Source organism: Galleria mellonella, unplaced genomic scaffold (assembly GCF_026898425.1).
Source record: "Galleria mellonella isolate WM207_F2 unplaced genomic scaffold, CSIRO_AGI_GalMel_v1 utg184, whole genome shotgun sequence".
In the NCBI taxonomy this organism is placed as follows: domain Eukaryota; kingdom Metazoa; phylum Arthropoda; class Insecta; order Lepidoptera; family Pyralidae; genus Galleria; species Galleria mellonella.
The window spans coordinates 7652320-7674620 of NW_026442025.1; the positions used below are offsets into that span (position 1 = coordinate 7652320).

The 22301-nt window shown below is 32.9% G+C and overlaps 1 protein-coding gene across 11 annotated transcripts in view; it reads right to left on the reverse strand.

Annotated features, from left to right (window-relative positions):
• LOC113512138 (brain tumor protein) overlaps positions 1 to 22301 on the reverse strand; it is a 588229-nt gene that overhangs the window by 82771 nt on the left and 483157 nt on the right. The window contains exon 4 of one of the 11 annotated variants that reach the window (XR_008252718.1): positions 966 to 6526. The exons of 9 other annotated variants lie outside the window; for them this stretch is intronic. The gene's annotated coding sequence lies outside the window, so the exon portion shown is untranslated. One more of the 11 variants, XR_004223938.2, reaches the window with a different exon arrangement.

The following is a 22301-nucleotide window of genomic DNA, read 5'->3' on the forward strand; positions in this document are numbered from 1 at the left end:
TATGAGGATTTACATATTGGTATAATCGACTACCACATATTATTCACTGGGCCACTTTCACTGCTCCATCTACGTGGAATTTTTGATACGCCATTAGGTAAAAATGCTTGTATTTTCCCTGGGTAAAAAATATAGTATATTCTTTGTGTCATTCCTGAGAACGCTCATATATAATTCCAGTTCAATTCGTCCATTTGCTGCGGGCTGAATTTGTATTCACAATGAAAGTTACGGTTAATTGCACTTTAGAGTCCGAATAACGCAGAAATTACGTAGGTCAGTCATACCCTGGTGTCCCACTGCTGGGTAAAGATTACCCTGAACTACTTGCACCTCTTACGATTGCTGGCAAAGATTGAGACGATTATATATATCCTTATTAGATTGCAAAATAGTAAGCCTCTGTTTTGACATAAAACACAATGTTTAGTAAAATAATAATCACAATAGACATGAGCTGTATGGAAAAAGCCTTTTGCCTTTCCCTTTGGGATGAATAAAACAAAAAAAGTATATCACCTTGGTGGACAATACATTTTATTGTATCGAATCTTTAGACTAGATATTATATATGGTATATACGGGACAATTAGAAATAGTTCTTTGTAAAACCCCAATCAAGACTCGAACTTTCTACTTTAAGCATAGATTTTTTACTACTGCACAAAAGAAATCCTTACATACAACATTCAGTAAACACAGTATATACGTCACTGCAAGTCATTGTACCTTATCAATGTAACGTTAATTTGAGAGTTCCATTGTATAAAGAAAAAAAAATTCCTTTACCGCACACGTCGAGTGACCCTCTAAAGAAAAAAGTAAATATCCAAGTCCGGACTCACTGCAGATTATATACCTAGGTAGCTGGACATAAAAGGAGAATAAATATTCTCCGTTTACCGTGTTATAAATTAAAATAAAGTTATTTAAGAATATTCATATATGGAAACGGCCCATGGCCACCTTTTACCATCCTATTTCTGCCAAGTAACATCTTAAATTATGAGAATATTGAAGGTAAAAATAAAATTTAACAACGAATCCAAATCGGTTAGGCGGTAGTCGGAAAATTACGCCACATTTTATCATCTAAAATACTTCAAAGTTTGAAAAAGGTTTTAACCAGTGCGTGTTGCTAGTGATGACCAACGGAACTGAAACGCTTAACGAATTTTGGAGATAGCTAGAGTTTCTTTGCGTGATAGAATTCAAAGTTAAGATATCCGTAGAAGAATCAAAGTGATCGACATAGCTCGAAGGATAAGTAAGCTGAAGTAACAATGAGGTGGTCACATAGCTGGAAGAATGGACAACTGATGAGGAAGAGTTTCTTGAGTAGCGATTTCGGACAGACAGTGTAAGACGAACCCCACTAGGTGGAGCGATGACTTGAAATGCATTGCATAGAGTCAGTGATTTGGGAAAAGTCTACGTTCAGCAATTGGCAGTTAATGGCTGATATGATGACGAATAATATGGATGTTAAATACAGTTTCTGGCTGTTACTGGATAAAAAATAAAATTTGTCCGTTACAAAACAAACTTACGTAAGTGCGTACAGTTTGCGAGAGGCCGAGTCCTTCCTATCCGTTTAGTTTTATGTTACACACCGCATCTGTATCGATGTCTGTAACTCGATGCTTTTGCGTTACGAGTATCGATTGCTAGGACGAGGATGTCGAGGTTACTTCTCGGTTTCTAGGTAACATGAAAATAATTAAATTTATTTTTCGAACGTGCTCAAAAAATAATAGTTATTAAAAAAAATTGTAATATTATCAAACTAGTGTAACGACTAAACATCTCGCCATTAGTCGGTGTATTTGGTCTCAATAGATATTATTGTTTATCTAAGGAACAAAATAATTCTGTAACGTATACATTACTCAAAATAGGTAATTATTTAATAATAAAAAAAAAGGTTTTAAAAGATCACATACATATTTTTTCTAATTAAAATTATTGTCTCTGTAAAAGAAATATCTAAATTTAAATGACATTTTGAATGAACATGATTTAAGCTTAGGTACCGCTTTATACTTCCGTCAAGTTTATAGACTAAATAAAAAAAATTTAGTTTTTTAAAGCAAATCTTTATGAGAAAAATATGCTGCCGGTATTTCCATTTCATATTCGACTGTAGAACCAATCTTCTAAATAAACAAGAATCGATTTATATCATGTCAAAACGCAATTTATTCCTTTACAATCAACCGAAATGTACGCAATTTGAACATGAGAATTCGAATTACACTGTTGAATGAATACAGGAATAAATATAAGGAAAATTATTTTTTTTACTGACTTCCATATATTTTTGAAGAATAACAAAAAATTGTTAAGATTAATATTTGTGATATAATACATAATAGATATTGTTATTTAATCCCCGTTCCTCTTAAAACATCACCAAAGCCTAACTGGTTGCCAACCCACCTGTTAAACGTGGCAACTACTGGAAAACCCCCTCCTTATGGTTAAGGCCTATGTCCAGCAGTGGACAGTTCACGACTGACATGATTATAATGACTGGTATATACTTGTATTACAAAAGTAATATTACATTCGAGCATCATCGGGAAGGTGAAATAAAAATAGTAAAGACATGATTTGGAAAAAGTATTTTAATTATAAACTTCTATAAAATAATACAGACATTATAGTTGATAATTTCTTACATTATAACTTATCTTAAGAAATAATAAAATTATTAAGTACGTATTCATTAATTACTTATTTAGTAATATTTAATAATATAATGTAAAATATAATAATTATTATTAGAGGCTTTCAATAGGGAATTATTCGTTCAAACGGCGATTATGTCGCCAATTTTTTTATTTACCTCTAATTGATTATTTTTCTACTTATTTTCTCAGACGTAATTTCTAAATGTATTTCAGCTTTATAACACAGGTCTATGAAATTAGTGGACATAAAAATAAAGTTATAAAAAAACTAAGTTTCTTCTTAGAAGTAAAATTATTTTTTTAACCTTTTCTGAAGTAAAAACGAATCGTAAATAGTTTATAGCCGCCATACTTATATAAAGGATATTTAATATACATATTAGAAAAAAAAAATATTAATTCAGGATATGATCCATCTATTGCATCAAATTTCATTCAAATTTGTTAAGCCGTACAAGTATAATTAAATACAAACATAGCTGTAAAGTAAAGTAAACGTAGACAAACCAGCGGGTTAGAGATACTATTGTATATTGAAAATTTACTGCCACGGATATACTTAAACCATACATAATAAGCTCTATCGCACGGCTTTACCCGTGGTAACATAATATTGATAAGCCTAATACCTTCCTCAACAAATTAAATATCAAACACAAAATGAACTTATAAATAAAAAAAAAATGTTCCAGAGGTTAGCGTGTTTAAACAAACAAATACACTCTTCCACTTTATTTTACTAGTATAGATACTCAACCCTGTATGTTACAAGAGGTACCTACCACGATATCGTCAGAAAAATCGACCACCTATTTCCGTATTCGCATTTAATATTCAAGAATATATTACCCGGATAGTTTTCGTGTTCAACCTTGACGTTGTATGATATTTGGTAGTCTACAAAATAGACACTTCCTCTAAACGATAGCGGGCCAATGTTACGGGCATAATAACTATTATAGATATAATTAGGTTTCAACCGTGAAGCAGTTGTGTTTGCATGGCTGTGTTTCGGTTTGAAGGGTAGGATATGGCGTGAATTTACTGGGTACAGAGGAATAACAGCTGAGTCCTCAGGAAAGGCAACGCATGGGAGGTATCATAATACCGAAACAGTATACTCTGTTATGTCCATGGTACTGCTCATATCTATAGGCGACGGTTATCACTTTCCATCAGGTGGGCCGTCAGCTTGTTTGCCATTCTAAGTTATATAAAAAAAAAATATATATGATTAGGTTAATTTTATTTAATTGATGCACTTGTTTCCCATGAGATGCCATGCTCCTCGAGTTATAGTCCCGAGTTGTTTACGTTTTGTCAACTGACTTCAGAGCAGAAGTTCTGAACAAACGTCTTTCTTAAAGAATGAGTCTCAATTTAGTTTTAAGCCTTATCTTTGATAATTATAAAATGCATTAATTTTTGAAAATGCTAGAGTTTACTCTTAAATTTTTTTGTTAATTCATGTACATAGCAAATTATAAGCACATAAAAGCACATATAGCACATAAAAGACCTAAAAGCCTTCTCTACTAATAAAGCGTGGGGCAAGCAAAAATTATTTTATTATTTCTTACATTATTTTAAGTAAATCGACTTCAATGATTTCTCTTATCTTAATGTCAAAATTGTCATTGTAATAAGTAATAATATTAAAAAAAAATAGCATAAAAATTACATTGAAAGCTATCCATTAACACGTCACGATATATTTTTCATTTCGTATTCCATTACTGAATTTATTACACGCGATATAAATACACGTCATCATATAAAAATTGGGTTAGTAACGCATGGACATCGCGGGCGAGTGCCCCAATGTAATAATTACTATTTATAACAATCGAGCAGTTACAACTCCGAATTTCGCGTGTTTCCGTCTAAACGTTGAGGAACAAAGAATAAAATAAATCTCTTTTGATTGACAAAACAATTACTTAAATTAAAAAAGATGGCCGTCACGCGATCGTCGGTTGAATACAAATCGTATGGCTACGGGTACGGAATACGACGGCAATTTCGGCGTATTATCGAAACGAAAACTTGTAAAATAATAATAATAATAAAACTGTATAAACGCAAGTCAAGCTCACGAGTTACTAAGAAAAAAGTAAAGAAATAAAAAAGGACTTCATTTTGTTAAACAAAAAGAAAATACAAACTTCAACAGTGACAAAACCAATTGATTTTAAGAATCAAACTAGTAAACCAATTTTAGAAATGATGTATTAGTATTTTACAAATGATGAATACCTAACCTTCTCTTTCTTTAAAAGTCGGTAAAAAGAAGTACGAGAAGTTCAATACAAAACGTGGGTGCAGTTATAATTTTTCCTGTAAATTATGGAATAAAATAATTTAATTATTGATTTTTTAATTGAATTATTTTTTTAACTCGCCTCAAACATACACGTTAATTTCGAATATTCTTGATACTTCTACATCAATATAGGTACATTTATTATCTATATTTGATTTAACACGCTTTCTTAGCTTCCGTTGATCAGGGGTTTGATCCCTGAACAATACAAATATTGGTATTCATGGGAATGTTTGTTTGCATTGGTCATTTTCCATAGAAAATATGCACGTATTTACGAAAAAAATAAGGTATTTTTATAAGTTGTTTACAGTATCTAAGTAGATGTTTGGGATCATATGATGCTAAATAATATATCTTGGTATACATTATTATACCTGAAAGCACTGAAATTTCAAAAATAAATATCAAGCCTATTTTACTCGCTGACAATGTAGATTATTTTTTTTAGGGGGGAAAAGGATTGTTAGTAATGGAGACTAAAAATTCCATTGCTAGCAATATACTCAACCAGGTCGACCTCCTCGTGGTTCCCTCTGGAAACTATCATGGTTAATTCCTGATGAATTCATCATGATGGGCTAACTGGCCTGGTTTTCATTCTCATCGATCACCCTTCACTGGTGCTCCGCCAGCGTATCCCGTTAGCGCAGGCGGGGTTACCATTCCATTTTCATCTACCAAAAAAAAAATGTAGATTTTTATAGGTGGCTTAGGGATGGGTAATATGGATACCGATCCGATATATATTCGTTATTTACATGCTATTCTGTAATGGCTAAATAGGCACGAAACTTTATGTAATATAAGACCACCGTTACCTACCCTATTTAATGCAAATAAATATATTATTATTTATTGGACCATTATATATTGTAATTAAAATATATAGTTATTGTTATAAAAAAAGAAATTTTAAAATTGACTGCGTATTTTTTTAGTTTATCCATTACAAATAAAAAATCAAGTCAGTCCTCTTTATTATATTAGTACAGATGACAGGTGAGTCTAATTTTTCTCGGTACCAACAACAAATTGCTTTTATGACTTACTTTTAAAGTAAAATATGGCGTGAAAAATAATATTATAAAAAGATCTATGTCACCTATCCAATGAAATTACACTAAACGTAAGAAAAACTCGAGGTTGATAATAGAGACGATTCCGGGGCGATGTCCCAAAAAACGGACGCCATTCCTCTCCATTTCCAATATATGAGGCAATAAAATGAATTGAAATCGAAAATAATGCATTGTCCCTACCATTCCCGTGTCGTAATTGGCAATCATTATTCAATGATGTGGAGAAAAAATGTAAATTTCTTCTTCATTTAAGTATGATTTTTTTTGTTATCTTATACTATTATATCTTTAGGCTCAAATTAGACTATGGACATGATGTTTTATTAATAAGACGGTTAAAGTCTATTTCTGAACTAAATTCCCACGTCTTATTGACTATCGACCTCCCTTTTTCGCATGGACGTGAGTTGTACATAGGTACAAACTTTCTGTAAAGAAAAAATGATAAATTATTATTATTTATTTAATTTATTATGTGTATGTTTGTATTAGTCTAATTACATGTTTATATTAGATGAACATATTAAGTATTACTTTATTTTTCCTTTATTCAATACTGCACGTCTACTTATTTCTCGGTTTGCCCAATGGTTGACTAGTAAAGAAAACCATCCGGTGTTAAGTCCGCTAAATGTACATAGAATTTTATTGTGAATTAAAGTTTAAATAAATAAGTAAATGGTAATGGAAGTTGAACCAAATTCTATTGCTGGTTTTTGAAATAGTGAATGAATAAATAGATAGACATGGACAACCAATCCGCTTTACACTATGTAATGATAACACTAAAAGTAATGTAGATACTAAAATCGGGCAGGTAAATAATTCATACTCGTAAATTGACAAAATTTATTCTATTGTGATTATGTTTTTATTCCTTAAAAATCGGAAGAACATATAAAAGAATCAGCCGAATTGGTCCATAAGTTAAATAATAATTTTATAATATTTAAGTATATAAATAAGAATAATTTTGAAGTTGTAGATAATTGAGTACAAGTGCATTTTCATGAGAAAAGAACAGATTAAATGAATATGCTGTCCATCATGTATGGATTTTTAGTTCTGTAGCCTGTGCCTATACTTAGTAATTAGTAATCTCCGTGTACCTATCTAGTCTATGTCATATACGATCTATAATATTATGCTTGTATATAATCAATATACAAACATCGAATTTCACCACTCATATATATCTGTAAGATAAGTCATTGAACCTATGGTCCAACGAAACCGACTACGAAGCGCCTTGTATGTAAACAGGGAACCGCCAGGATCGATATGGCGCGGTAAACACGGCGGTTGCTATAGCAACGAGGCGGGATTTCGTCACTTCCTCACGGACCCCCTGGATACGTCCCCCCTCTTACTAGGGTTGCCGCATAATAATTAAGGGGCGTAATATTACTGATGCTGCCTAGTGTATCGATTTTAGTAAATTATTTTTTGATTGCAGTAAAAATTTGAATTTCCCTTTATATAACTTATTTGCATACTTTGATGAAATAGGTATTAACTTTGCTAAATAAGATTTCGTAGAAGTATCAAAATAACTTTTTTTTATATTTTTTTTGTGTATATAGATATTAAGCGACATCTTATCGCATATTCTGAAATGGCTTAAATTTCGCTTTTTGGTGCCAAAGGCAAACAGAACGAGACTTCTGCGGCTTCCCCTTTGCTCAAAGTGAGCTTCTGTATTATTTGGGGAATACACTCCAACCTGAACGGTGTCCACCACCACCTAGAAACGGCGCGGCTGGCATTGCTCTTTTTTACGGAGACACAGATATCCTCTCCAAACGAAACGTCATACCTGACCTACCCAAGCTATAAGCTAGAACATTGTTGTTTCGCGTGCCGGTGTATAGGCGTATGTTAGAGAGGATATCTGCTGTCGACGCCTTGGGACTCTTGAAGGTACGGACCTATCTATTCTATGGCTGCGTGTAGACTGCAATGACCATCCCCGCATCTATGCATGCCTATACAGGTCCCACAGCGGTATCATTGAAACCGGTCAACTCATTGAGCATGTCCAAATGAGTTGATCGGTTTTGAACAATGATCCGATGACCAAAGCCCCGCTTGGATCATCGGATCATTGTTTGGTGCGGAGTGAGGTGCCTCTCAGAAATCCGACTCCACTTCGTTCTACGGGTAGACGTCGCATTTGGCATTACAGGTCAACAGATTTGGATGAGATGCGGACTTTTTTCGCATCTTACCCCTGGAGGCAGGTTTGCTTTACACTGGATGATACCGACGCCATCGCCGATGTGATGCTTCAGGGAATGGAATTATTTATTCCTTACTCAGTGGTGCTCGTCGGCGGGAAATCCCAGCCCTGGTATGGAGTCTCTTGTAGAACAGCATCTCGTTTGAAACAGGAGTGCTTACTAGCTTGGGCTAAAGGTGTAGTGTCGGGAGATCCTAACACCAGTGCCCTTAAAAAGAAGTACAACTCTGCCTCTAGGTCTTTCAAAATAGTTACAGCCACAGCAAAGTCAGAGCATATTAGTAGAATTGGCAAGAGATTGACTAGTTTGCCTCCGGGAAAGAGAATTGTGGTTTCTTGCCAAAGCTGCACAAGGGAATTTATGTAAGTCATCTTTTCCACCACTGCGCAAGGAGGATGGCTCGTTGGCTCTGAACGCCAAGGAAAAGATCGATCTTCTTGGATCTCTTTTTGCGTCAAATTTGACATTGGATGACGGGGAGAAACCACCGCCGACCATCCCGCGTTGTAAGAGCTCTATGCCTGATATTAAATTCACGCATAGTTCAGTGCGTAGAGCACTTTTCTCCCTTGAAATCCATAAGTCGAGTGGGCCCGGTGGTATTCTACCAATTATACTTAGGACGTGCGCATCAGAGTTGGCTCCGGTTCTTACGCCTCTTTTTCGGCTCTGCTACTCATCAGGCATAGTGGGACTATGCCTGATGAGTAGCAAAGTTTTGGAAGACTGCCGTGGTACATCCGATCCCTAAAAAGGGAGATCGCTCAGATCCAGCTAACTATAGGCCCATAGCTATCACTTTCTTATTCTCGAAGATTATGGAATCCATCATTAACCGTCAACTGCTCCGGTACCTGGAAGAACACCGGCTGATCTGTGATCGCCAGTACGGCTTTCGACAGGGATGTTCGGCCGGTGATCTTTTATTTAACACACCGATGGGCGGTGGCAATCGAGAATAAGGGAGAGGCCTTAGCTGTTAGTCTGGATATTGCGAAAGCCTTTGATCGGGTGTGGCATAGGGCACTAATCTCGAAACTACCTTCGTTTGGGTTGCCTGCGAGATTGTGCAGTTGGGTCGCCAGCTTTCTTAAGGAACGTAGCATTAAGGTCGTAGTCGACGGAGCATGCTCTGACTTAAAACCTGTGAATGCTGGTGTCCCGCAAGGCTGTGTACTATCTCCGACCCTGTTTCTTCTGCATATCAATGATATGCTACAGATCAGTAATATTCATTGCTATGCAGATAACAGTACAGGAGATGCATTATACACCGGTCATGCAAAGATCTCGCGGGCACATAACAATGCGTACCGGACTTGTATATAATAGACTTGTGTCTGAAATCGAAACTTTTAGAATAGTATCCAATAATTTCTTAATAGAGTTTGTATTAATTTTGTCAAAAACAAAGCCGTATGATGTATTATATTCAAAAAACTTGACTGTACATATTTTACATTGGACACACTAAAAGATTAATATACAGTGGCGGACTTATGTAAATATAGTCCTTACAGTCAGCCAATTTATGATCATCATCGTCATCATCAGTCGTAATCTGTATGTTACCTACTAGTAAATTTATTTAATGTATCACAGATAAATGTGATTTTGACAAATGGGTAGTAACCCTGCGCGTTAACCCTCACTTCTCAGTAGAGGGCGCTGTCCGCGTCAGCTTTTATGTTGTGACGGCATTGTACGAGTATATATACAGCACACCGCATGTCCGTTTGTAATAGTAATTGTGAAATAAGTAAATGGTTGGCAGCATTTAGATAGGCTTTAAATTAAGTACTTTTAATTTTGTAATATGTACAATTAAAATTTACAAAAAGGAAGATTCTAATTTGAAATTAATTATGTAAGTACTTTTGTGTATAATGTTACCCTTTACGGAATAATTTCACAATTCATGGAAGAGTGTCATATAGACTCATTTTTATTCTTGCAAGATGTTCCCATTCAGCCTATACTCGTTTATTTAAAACTAGCTGACCGGAATATGTCATTGTCCGTTATAAAATACTAGCCACGTGCTTCTCCATTCTTATTTTCCTTCATGACGATTAATAAGTTCCTAAGAGATAACAAAGTAATTTTCACACTCATAATATTAGTTAGGACTAAAATTCGTGTAATATGTAAATGTTAAATATAACGCAATAAATGTCAAAATTTAATACCACAGTTATAAATATTACCACCATACCAAAAAAGCTATATCTCAAAAATTCAATTAAATATTTGGTTACACACAATGCAATGATAATTTGAACTTACCGCAATAAATAAATTGAGATTTATTGTCTTTTTCGATATATAAGAACTCTCTCTCCCCCTCCGTTCCTCAAATCTTATTAATATAATAAAATTATAACTAGACAATGCCTGTACATGGAAGATATTTAAGAATTAAATTTAAAGTCCTAATAAGAGCAACAAATGTAAAAAATATATTATCATATTAAGAATTTTTGTCTGTCTATATGTTTGATCTGAAATCACGCAAAGACTGCTGCGCCTAATTGGATACAGTTTCCACAGATTTATTCCTCAAGGTCTAACTCAAAATCTAGTATTGATGGATATTAAAATAAAAGAAATCTCTTAATATGTCATCACTTATTGATTTTAAAGATAAAGGAATAGTCTGCATGAAACAGACTAAAGAAAATAGAACCTTAAAAGTAAAAACTAAAGGTTTAAATTTAAATGAGATTTGAAACTATCCTGTCAACTGTTACCGTTGTAAAGAATTTAAAATGTGAACACTTAAATTTTACTTGACTAATTTACAACAATTGCATTACTGTTTTTTTTTTTATATATATATTTCTCTTACCTGTATATTTTCAGGAAATAAAGTTTTTGTCGAGTAATAACAATTGTGAGACGTATTGTGATTTTATGTCGACTTTACTTGTGTGTTAAATTCTGAGAAATTCTGAAAAATTAAATGGGTAACACAGGTAAGGTAACGGGTAACTATGATGCACGTGGCGCTGTTCATGTCTATAGGTGACGGTTACCACTATCAGGTGGGTCGTCACATTGTTTGTCATTCTAAATTGCATATAAAAAATACAAACGAACCCATAAGTAATGAGAATAATAAAGAATAAAGCGTTATAGTTGTAAATTGAGAGCGCAGTAAGTTACATGGATTTAAATATTTTTGAATTATTCTTCTATTTAATACAAGCTATTTGTGGGCGTAAATTAAAGAAGTTGGAAAATCAATAAAATATACCACTCTTAGATGGCGTATCAAGATCAAATATACACCAGTTTGAAGTTAGACCTTAAGAATACAACTGTAAAATCCGCATTCAATTTGGTGCAGTAGTTTTTGCGTGATGTCAGTACAGACAAAGGTGCAGACAGACAGACAAAAAAAATCGGTTTTTTATTAAATATCTCCCATGTATAGACATCGTCAAGTTACATACATATCTGTCACGCCTGTCTTTCATTAGGGTCAAGTAACAATATTATATTAGTAGGATTTGGCTAGCCCCACATGTTGCTGCATGTTACGTTCATATATGCACATTAAGCTTTTTGTAACATAATATCTTCTTTTACCACGTGGAAAGCAAATAAATATGTTTGACTAATTGCATTGTGAAGGACCATAATGTCATTATAATAGGTAATTTCTTATCAATAAAATATTTAACGTACCCAGAAGCCAGTGATAGGTGTACTTACCTGAAAAAATATAAGAAATGAATCATTAGTCATTACGTATTATAAGGTTGAAATGAAATTAAATAAAGTTTACTGCGATTGATTGTTCCATAAAAAAAAAAACATGCACAAAAGAAAATAAAAAAGTAATACAAACTGATATTGAGTGCGTGCCGCTGTAACATATATGTGTTATAATTTAAAATTATGTTTCACAAAAAAAAATGGACTTCAATTGTGACAAAACCTGTTTTTAAATCAAAATGATTTAAAAACTAAACTAATGAACTAATTTCCATAAAATTTCTAGAAAATTAATCTGAAAGTATATACTTTCAGAAGAAGAAAAAAGAATTTTCCAAATCAGTTCACAACTGAGAGTTATGAGATAAAAAAAAATACAGCTGCTGAGAACTTTCACCTTTTTTGAAATAGGTTGAAAATAAATTGAAACAAAATGGTCATAGAATCTAACAGTCTATATTAACAGTAGGCCCTCATTCAGGAATAAATGGCGGATGATATTGGATGTAGATTAAAATCAAATTCGTTGTAATATTGTAACATAATAGTAACATTCTGTTTATGTTATAATGCGAAAGTTTGTAAGGATGGACGGACGGGTGTATGTTTGTTACTCTTTCACCCAAAAACTTCTAAACGGACTTGAATGAAATTAGGTACACGGGTAGGTTATATCCTAATTTAACATAGGACACTATTATATTGCTACTATGATTGCTACTTGCCTATCACTACATAGTATAAAACAAAGTCGATTCCCGTCTGTCTGTCCCTAGGTATGCTTAGACCTTTAAAACTACATAACGGATTTTGATGCGGTTTTTTTAATAGATAGAGTGATTCGATAGGAAGGTTTATATGTATAATACATGCACAATATATAGAGAAACAATGAAAATTTTAGAGGTTTCTAATATGATGTGATGTAATGTGCACCGGTGCGAAACCGAGGCGAGTCGCTAGTACCTTTATAAGGGACAGTTAAACCTATTTAACACTTGCTATTTATGACTCATTCTTAAATTTCGGAGAATTCTTATTCTATTCAAATTACCAAATGTCCGTCTATTATTGTTTCATTTCTGAAATTTGCAAGAGCGTGGTATACAGTAAGTGACGTTAAAATTTGTCACGCAAACGCAGTTAAAAACTGCATCAAGAAAGCTTGGTTCAGTCAGATAATGAACTCTAGCTCTAACTCTAAATCTCTTGTCTAGCTAAACAAGTTGAACCTAGCTTGTGTCCCATGATACATTGGTATCATGGGACACAAGCTAGGTTCAACTTTTGTCTTTTTGCTTACCAGAATTACCAGAGGGAGACTTTGTACAAAAGTCGATTGCTTGGGTACCTCTGTCCCATTCGTGTTTCAACCATGAAGCAGTTGTATTTGCATGGCTGTGTTTCAGTTTGAATGGTGAGATAAGGCAGTTAATTTACAGGCTACAGAGTAATAACACCCTGAGTCCTCAGGATTAGCAACGCATGGGGGTATCATGGGCGAAAGGGTAGTATACTCTATTATGTCCATGGTACTGTTTATGTCTATAGTCGACGGTTACCATTTTCCGTGAGCCGTCAGTTTGTTTGCCATTCTTAGTTGCATAAAAAAAGTCGTTAACTAGTAAGAGCAGATATTTCTTGATGGTGATTCTAAATTTAAAATCTTAGCTGAACCGAAAAGTTGCTATCTACAAAAATAACTTTTACCTATTTTTTTCACTGCTCCGTAATGCCTACTTCCGCTGTCGCTTCATAACGTGATTTACGGCTGACAAAAAGCTTTAAGTAATCTTCCACTTCGCAGTTCTTTTTCGTAATTGGATAAAATCTGTTTTAGGAACGAACGCTCCAGCTGATGACTCAATGGTATCTTATTATTTTTAATTTTTTCTAATAGAAAAAAAGGCATAACTGAAATATTAATGTTTATCGTGACTGTTATTAGTACAGTAATATTTATATAGTGGCAACATTTTCGGCAGATTTTGAATTCGGCTGTACTTTTTTGTGTTTGTTACCTCACAATTCCGTCAGTTTAAAACCGATTTGGAAAATATTTTTTTTTTATCTTTTACTTTTTATTACAAACTAGTATAATACAAAATTTTATGAAAATCAGTTCAGTAGTTTACACTTTAGATAAAAATAACTGGTTTTATCACAATTGAAGTCGGTTTTTTTGTAAGACACAAACTTCATTAATAATCAATCTACCACTGTCACTTACTACCACATACTGTAAATATGTGGAACAAATTACCAACAGTGGCATTTACTAATAAATACGTTATGGGGACCTTCCAAAGAACTTATTTATTTTATTTAAAAGGTCAACAACTTTTTTTTATACACTGAGGTGGCAAACAAGCATACGACCCGTCTGATGGTAAGCTGTTACCGTAGCCTATGAACGCCTGCAATACCAATGTAATACCTGCAATACACGTATAGTGACTCCCCTGGTATCGTTAGTGTCCATGAGCTGAGCTGATCACTTACCATCAGGTGAATTGCACAGTCGTTTGTCGCCCTTGCAAATAAAAAGAATCCTACAATAATATTATAATATAGTTTTTACTCGCAACTTTGTTTGCGTGGTTGGGATATGTTCCTTGATCAGGACATAAAAAAGACTATATCCTTCTCCATCCCTATCTCGTATAATATGTGTATACCATATAGCGATTTTTAAGCCTTAAAGGCATTAAGAGATAAGAAGCAAACAAACTTATACATATTTATAACATTAGTAAGGATTGGTTAACTTCGAAAGTTTCTTATGTCCGATGCTCCATCTGGAAGCATTTGATCTAGTACACAACAAGGTCGCACAAACCAGCCAGTTTCTTCATTAAGCCCACCGTTTCCATAACTGTTTAAACTTGGTGAAACTATAAACTTTATGCTAATACGGGTACACGACAGTACACGTTGGATCCCCTACTTCTAATTATAATTTTAATCAACGTATTATTTGCGTTTTGAATTATAACTATGTCATATTGCTTTGTTAATTAATATTTGTTTTAGATTTCAAATTTAAACTAATATGTATTATAAGTAAGAAACATTTGATATCTGCTCGTAATGGATTAAATAAAAAAAAATACTTAAATGATTTTAATCATTCTATTACCAATAGAATGTTACATTTGTTTTTAAAAGACCGTGCAAAGCCGGAGCAGGTCGCTAGTTGAAAATAAAGAAACTAAAATATGTCATTTATAATCTATGGATGTCTGTACGTTTATCTTAAGAAAATAGCTCAATTAATTTTATGTATTTTTATTTCTTTTTTTTATATTTGATGATAGACTCGCTCTATCTAATATCTAAGATAAAACGCGCTTAATAGTCATTCATAATTGATTTGATGAATCCGCCATTGTATTTCTCCGAGTACCTTAACAATCGATAAGTTTTATCTGAATCGAGATAGCACAATTTGAAATTTAATCAAGTCTCCATTCTGAAGTTGTTGCTAAGAGAAAAAGCCGCCTAATTTGCAGATTGATTTCCAATATCAGTTTTCAAATGAAAATAATTTCGCGATTCGCAATGTAATATAATAAAAAGGACTATCGAAAATTTCCTCTAGCTTATTTTTTCGCCTTTCATATATTTTTCCTTTTATCTCTCAAAATATCTATTAAATTAAATCTAAATTGTCAATAGAAATGTGATAGAAGGTAGTAGCACAGTGTAAGGAACAACCAGCGTTTCAATGCCTTTCGGCATGTCCCGAAGAAATACATGACAGTTTGTAACAAACTCTATCTAGAAATGTACTCCACAACTGGTAGGAAAGAGTTCTTAATTTTAAAATACTGTTATAAAGTTGTATTTGAATTTGGAACATAAAATTTAAACATATTTAGAGCTAAAACGAGACCAAAATTAATAATTTAGTTTTGTAAATGATATTATTTAAATGTACCTAGGTATTTATATTTTTATAAAAAAAAAAGTAAATAATAAATATGGTTGAATTTTTTTTCATTAAAATTATATTTCAATTTTTTTACTAAATTCGATCGTGTAATCACGCGATTTCTTCCTAGGAAACAGTTATTTAGTTTCACAGATAAAAATGTAATACCTAATATACGACTTTTTTTATAACATAGGTGGCACACAAGCATGTATCTTGCCTAAAGGTAAATTATTATCGCCGCTCACAAGTACGTATACTGCAAGTATGCTGCCAACCTTTTAAAATGGAATTATGCTTTTTATGACAAATACGATGTCGAATTACAAATATAATATCAAAATTCCTCAAAAACAGTCTACTGTAAATCGGAAAGAATTTATTATGGTTCACTGCTTATTTCTTAGCCCGAGTGAACGCCTCTCAAGTTCCAGTTATCATACTTATAACAGACAAAGAGTCTTATCACGCCGTGTTAACGTTTAAGTGTTTTGAAAATGGAATGTATTATTTGAAATTCGAACGCTGCTGTTTTCAAATAAATGTTTATTCGAATCCTGTTCCACAGCTAAAGGCTAAGCCGTTTGAATTATCTACGTATGCGTTCTTTTTACGAAATGTACCTTGCTCAAGTTCTCTCAGTATTTCATCAATGTATATTGCGGAGATTCGCAACATTTCTTGTTTATGTACGGCGAAATAAACACATACATCGACGTTGTATTATTATACATATGAGCCCTTAAGCTCAATGTTGATAGAAGGACGTACCTATTACAAACATTCTTAAGTATATTAAGAGTTCTTTTCTGCTAAAGTAAAACTAGTTATACAAAACTTAATTCTAAATATAATTTAATATTTTGTTCTAAAGTTTAAAAAGATTGGAAATTAGTAACATAGTTGTATAAATAATATAAATTAATTAAAAATTCCCTCCTTTTTAGAAGGTGTTTATAAAAACTCTATTTAGCACAGTAGGTAAATATAGCTGGCATTCATTCGATTATCTATCTTTAGTCAGCTTCCTTAAGGAACGAAGTTCCTGAAGGACGAAGAGGAAAAAAATAAGATCTGAATATTATAGATTCGAGGAATTCCACATAAATTGTTTAGTGTCATAATTTTATCAGATTTCTTTATTTAGTCAATTATTAGTTTTTGCCCGCGACTTCATCCGCATGACCGGAATATATTCACTGACCGGGATAAAAAGTTCTAAGTAATTCTCGATCCCATATTAAGTGTACTAAATTTCATAGTAATTGGTTAAGCCTTTAAGTTGCAAAGAAGCAACAAATAAACAAACTAAATAAACAAAGTCATTATCAAATTTTTAATATAATATTAGCAAAGATTACACAAGTAGGTTCACAGATAAAATATCACTTGAAAAATATATTGGAAGGTAGCTCAATAAAAAAAAGACTGGTAAATAATCTTTTTAAAATTATTCTTAAATTACATTATTATACTTCAGGCCAATTGTGTCGCATGATAACAATTTCCTTCATTATCCAATTCAATCAGAATGCAAGGGTTTCCTCTTACAGGAGTTTCTAGAGTAACTGAAATCAATCATGTATTCTTGACATTTCGTGTAACAACATCATTCCAAGCATAGAATTTAACGATCACAAAAGCCAAATGTCGTAATGACATTATAAACCCTATTACCCAGCGATAAGGAGGTAAATTGATAGAGCACGTACCGCTTTTGTCGTTCACTGTACAATGATAGCATGTAATGTTCCGTAATTATATTTCAGTATTAATATCTTAGGGAATATTAATATTATATCGTTTGAACTGTCGATTATTTGCTTTCGGTCTGGCGTTAAAACGTTCCTTCTAAATGTGTTTTATTTAATGAAAATATTAATTTGGTTTGTCTCGTCAATTTATTTATATATATATATATATATATATATATATAAATTGATGTCCTTCTTAATGGGAAGTGGTTTAGAAATAAGAATATTTCACCGTACCTTCCTAACCATGACTTTGGCAGAATCACCAATCAAAATTGGTGGCAGCCATTTAAATTGACAGAAGAAGAAGATGGGAAAGTTGTTATTGTCGTTTGTATACACGAACAGTATCATAGATATTCATAAAATATACTGTAACACTCATGGTAGAATTGCGTTGGCATTCTTGAGAACTTTTTTTATACCACTGAAGTAGCAAACAAGAATAGCCTACCCGATTGTAAGCGGTTACTGTATTCTATGAACGTCTGCAAAACCAAGGGCATAACGTACGCGTTGCCGACCCTGAAGAAATCTCTTTACACCTTTACGAAACTCATGCTGTAGTTTTGGAAAAACTTCGACAGGGAGTTCATTCCATAACCTGAACGTTCTTGGGAGGATACACCACTGAAACCGCGTTGTACGCAACCATCTAGGCTCTAAGGTATAGGGGTGAACTCCCTGTCGATGACGAACTGTACGGTGGTAGAAGGTAGCCGTAGGCATTATATAGAACAATCCTTCTAAGTACAGTTTGTTTGTACAATGGACTAAAGTATTATTATATTTTCAGTGCTGTATCACAAGCTTGTTTGCAGCTTGAAAGCTGAAATACAGCTGCTACAATAACATCAAACCTTTTATTAAGCTGGAAATCTACAACTCAGAACACAAAATCAAATATAATTAACTCATTGTATAAAACCACGGAGTAGATAAACACAGAAGGTTTATTTACCTACTTACATAATGTTTTAATGGCACTTTACAGGACACTGATTTTAATTTTATAATTTAGTTTATTCTGAGAATTCAATGTAGGAATTTTCCATAAATATTAAACACTTTGTATAAGCAAAATGGATTCATGTTTTATTGCAAGCATTTCGTAACATTTAATTTAGTAAGCGTTCAGGACTGTTATGACGAAAACATGTTGATGTTTTAAGGCCACAAAAAATATGTATTGAAAAAATGCAAAAGTATTTGAGTCTCCCATACTAACACGGCATCTAGTTATCGAGTCAATTAAATGTTAATAAATGTTAACATGTATTGCCCTGAGTAGCAATATACCTCATTGCTAATTATGCCCCCCCCCCTCCATCAGACCCCATAGCAATGGAGGATCACTATGGATGCTCACTACTTCATTTGTGAAACAGAAAAATAAGTTCCTATTATATTAAATAAGTTCCACGTAAAGCTCCTAGCGGTCTCTGGAAAATATATTTTTTAATTCTAACTCGGCATGATATATCAACTGACCTGACTGTCAGTACCGCTCCTCTGCCGGCGTTAACCTGAAGAGCAGACGGGGTTACCATTCCATCTTTTAATAATTATTTTAATATTTAGTATACATGAAAGGACAGAGGTTACTTTGCGTGTCCATGACATCTCGTGAGCTGTCAGCGCCCTCTACATGACGTAAACATGTGAACTGTTAACATTCTGTGTGTATTTATGTAAAACCTCTTGCGTATGCATGCCACAGTGGCGTTATACGCAAGTTCGATCCAATCGCACCGTGGCGGTTGAACGACCGCGCGCTGCACGCGTAAACAACTTTGTTTATTTACCAATCAATTTGAATTGTTGTATCTGTTTTAATAGTTTTAGAATACGTGTTGATCTTTTTACCGTCAAAGCACGACGGTAAAAAGATCAACACGTATTCTGAAACTATTCTGAACAGTAAAAAAGTACAATAGACAAACGGCAAAAACAGGGAAATTTTATTTGGTCCCATCTGACTGTCCATACAAGTATATCACAGTATTGTAATTTTTTAGCGTAAGTTTAATTTTACAGACAGGTACCAAATAGATGAGTTTATTTATAACCTTTTTACGCTTTATTTGCTTGACCAATCATTTTATAGTATTTCACATGAAGTAGGAGAGCTACTTTATGTTACAATAACGTGCGTAGTCGATGTTGCGGATATAGCTATAATAATTATGAAACATTAATTTTTACTCCCTAAAGAAACATGCCGTACAGATAGAGGATATTTCTTGTAATAAAACGTTTCTTATTTTTACAATATTACCCACTTCTGCTTCTGTCCAATGCTGTTTCTCTGCATTTAATTACAATATCATGCCATCTATCGGGATTAACCGAAATCACAATAACCCGTCGAATGTTCGTGCATTGCGATATAAAAGATAAATTATGGCTATTAATATTGACTGACCAAATATTATTTAATTTGTTCATGTAATTAAACTGTGCGTAAAACCGGTTCAAAGCTGCCAAAATTATTTCTACAAATATTTTACGAACGTGTGATTTAACATGCGCAATTAATCCTATTTGCGTAAAGCTGTCAAAATTTATATTATTATGGTAATGTAATAAAATACAATACCGATTAAAATTCTGTAAATGGAATAAGCTATAGATATGGATGTGAGTTTTGAGGATATTAGGTTTCTTTTTCAATCCACTTCAAAAAAAGGAGATTCTCAATTTGATTGCATTTTTTTATTTATGTTTGTTACCTCATAACCTGATGGAGTTTTAAACCTATTTGCATTTTTTTATCTAAAAAGATACATATTGGTCGCATAGAAACTTTATCAAATCGGTCTAGTAAACTAGTTTTAAATCAAAATAACTGTGTTTTGTCAAACTTGAAGTAGGTTTTTTTTGTGGAACCCAATCTCAATTATTTATATATCTAAGGTAATGTAAATATTTTTGAAACAATTCAAAAAATACTCGTAAAATTATGTAGACTAATAAATGCTATTGCTTGTTTCAATTGCACTTAATTAAAATGTATATAAATAATAATAGTTGTACTACTATTATTTATTAAAAATCGATAAAATCGATTGAATATATTAATTTTATTTATATTAACAACATTTGATTACCTTTGCATAATAATCTATTGAAATAGGATATGACATTTTTTATTAAATTACAATTCTATATATAGAACTTACTATCAAAATTCAGTATTTCATAATCATAATTTTACGATATATAAATGCTATTTCAAATTATATAATATTTTAGTTATGTTAAAATTGTGTAGGAGGAGGCCATTAATTAGGCGTGCTTAAACAGGAGGGAGGAGGATGGCTAAATCTCATCAAATGTCATTTATAAGGGGCGAAGTTATTTATAGGAAGGGGGAAATATGTTAATCTTTCGTTTTGCTCTTATTTCATAGAATTAAGAAAGGCATAGAAGAGATTTGTTATTAAATAAAACTAAATAAAGTACATTAATATGGCAAATAATTTATCTATTTAAAATCTCTCAAACGAGAGTCTTTTTCTTCTTTATTATTAACTTTTTTTAACGTTTAGTTTTTTTTTACATTTATACATATATGTACATCTATGTATCAGTTTTTTGATGATACTTAGAATGGCAAACAAGTTAACGGTCCAACTGTTGGAAAGTGGTAACCGTCGCCTATAGACATGAACAGTACCTTGAACGATGCAGAATAGACTATTACGCTCATGGGTTGCCATTTCTCAGGACTATCATCTTACTCCTCTGTATCCTGTAATTTCACTGTCATATTCTATCTTTCAAACTAAAATTTACACACACTTTATGGCAGAAACATAAATAGGACAGAGGTACCACGAGGACAGGTTTCATTCAAAGTCTCCTTTTGTTAAAAATCTATCTTTACAAAGTCCAATACATAAGAATTAGACAGAGAGAACCTTGTGCTTAGCATATATTTCTAATTACCTATAATCATCATCATTATATCAGCCTTAACTATCCACTACTGAACATAAGCCTACCTCTTGGGTAGTTTTGCCAGTAGTTGCCAAGTTTGGTAGTCGGATTAGCAACAGCAGCTAGGCTTTGGGAATGTTTTAAGAGGGCCGCTGCTGCTTATCCCTCATTTTCTTCTAGTCGCCTTTTACGCCACCCACGGGATAGGAAAGATGGCGTATTCTATGCCGGAACCACACGGGAAGAGTCTAGTTCGCATTACCTATAATAAATCTAATTTATAGATATAGACATTATGTTTACTTGTATAGATAGAGGATTTCAGAGAAATAATTAATTACTCATCCAATGAGCTTTTATAGCCAAAACAAGGAACAGAGCTCGCTACGTAAACAAAACTGTAATTAATTTGATATTATGGTCTGTTGTATAGTTGATTTTGATTTACTATATGTAATTTGAGACCTGCCAACCGTCTTGGTATAACAATAGATAAAATGTTTTATTATACTCCAAAATAGCAATATTAATAAGCAATGTAATGTTTTATTTTAATGGATAATAATGGAATAGTAACCCCGTCTGCTCTATAGGTATATATATTTTTTAATGG